At 32.0% G+C, this 1,716-nt stretch overlaps 3 non-coding genes across 3 annotated transcripts; all 3 read right to left on the bottom strand.

The window, feature by feature from the left end:
• Positions 1-922: 922 nt before the first annotated feature.
• Positions 923-994, bottom strand: Trnah-gug. Its single transcript has one exon. It is a non-coding gene; the product is annotated as a tRNA-His (tRNA).
• A 90-nt stretch (positions 995-1,084) lies between these two features.
• Trnah-gug lies at positions 1,085-1,156 on the bottom strand. Its single transcript has one exon. It is a non-coding gene; the product is annotated as a tRNA-His (tRNA).
• Positions 1,157-1,558: 402 nt separating this feature from the next.
• Positions 1,559-1,629, bottom strand: Trnah-gug. The gene has a single exon. It is a non-coding gene; the product is annotated as a tRNA-His (tRNA).
• Positions 1,630-1,716: the final 87 nt, after the last annotated feature.

The raw sequence follows: 1,716 nt of genomic DNA on the forward strand, positions 1-1,716 counted from the left end.
ATATTTTGATTAGAAACTAAAATATATAAGTTGTATGCATCTTGTTTCTCTAATATTTGTGTTATAAATATAATATATTATGAAAAACATTAAACATTATTTATTTAATAAGATTCTACTGTCGTTATCCGATATTTCGTTTTGTCTAATTTACATTTTTGTCCTATGTCCTTGCGTTTCCAAATGCGTGTTCATAAAATATTTGCGTGGAAAATATAATATTACAAAACGACAATGAACATGTCTCTAGAGAGAACGGGTCATTCTACAAAATGGTGTAACGTACGTAGAATTGAGTGAACTCGGGTAAATAATGGGATGGCAAAAGGAAAAGCTAATAATAGGTTAAAATAAAAGTCGAATGTATGCATCGGGGAATGTTAGGTAATTCCGATACTGGGCAGTTCCATGAAATGCAAATTATCGGTCATTTCAGTTTTTTTACATCTTAAAATTCGTACGTTGAGAAGGAAATTGCTGAGAAATGTTGGGTATTACGTGAAACACGAATCCAAGAATTTAAAAAATAATATAGCGTATTCATTCCTAAGCTTATATATTAATAATTATAAATGCTATATAGAAACACATGTTTCACCATTGCATGTGTTCTCTTTGGTGTACTTGAAAACAGAGGATTATTTCATAAACAGCAATGTCCACTTTTTAATAATGCACGTGAAGTGTAAGCATTACGCTTTACATACAAAATTGCGTATTCTTTTGAATATATAGTATGAATGTTAAAGTACATTTTCCTTTGTTGAATCAATTTCATCCATGTTGTATGTTTTTTAAATCTGTGTTTATGAAAATATATCAATACAGAATAATTCATTCTGTTATTTTCTTAACTTTGTCTAATAGTAGACAGTTTAATATAATTGTAGAACTAAAATTGTATAAAAATATTCTCCTAGAATGCCGTGACCAGGATTCGAACCTGGGTTACTACGGCCACAACGTAGGGTCATAACCACTAGACGATCACGGCTTGATATCTTCAATTGTGTCAACTTTTTCAATTTCAAAAGTTGTCAACATTAGTATAGAATCATAAATGTATAAAAACATTCTGCTAGAATGCCGTGACCAGGATTCGAACCTGGGTTACTACGGCCACAACGTAGGGTCCTAACCACTAGACGATCACGGCTTGATATCTTGAATTTTGTCAACTTTTTTCAATTCAGAAAGTTTTCAACATAATTATAGATTCATAACTGTATAAAAATATTCTGCTAGAATGCCGTGATCATGATTCGAACCTGGATTACTACGGCCACAACGTAGGGTCCTAACCACTAGACGATCACGGCTTGTTATCTTCAATTTTTTCAACTTTTTTCAATTCAGAAAGTTGTCAACATAAGTATAGAATCATAACTATATAAAAATATTTTGCCAGAATGCCGTGACCAGAATTTGAAGCCACAACGTAGGGTCCTAACCACTAGACGATCACGGCTCGTTATCTTAAATTTTGTCAACTTTTTCAATTTCAAAAGTTGTCAATATAAGTATAGAGTCATAACTGTATAAAATTATTCTGCTAGAATGCCGTGACCAGGATTCGAACCTGGGTTACTACGGCCACAACGTAGGGTCTAACCACTAGACGATCACGGCTTGATATCTTCAATTTTTTCAACTTTTTTCAATATGAAAGTTGTAACAAATAAGTATAGAATATAATGTATACAAAATATTCTGTTA

This window comes from Nicrophorus vespilloides, unplaced genomic scaffold (assembly GCF_001412225.1).
Source record: "Nicrophorus vespilloides isolate i.1.1-1 unplaced genomic scaffold, Nicve_v1.0, whole genome shotgun sequence".
Classification (NCBI taxonomy): domain Eukaryota; kingdom Metazoa; phylum Arthropoda; class Insecta; order Coleoptera; family Silphidae; genus Nicrophorus; species Nicrophorus vespilloides.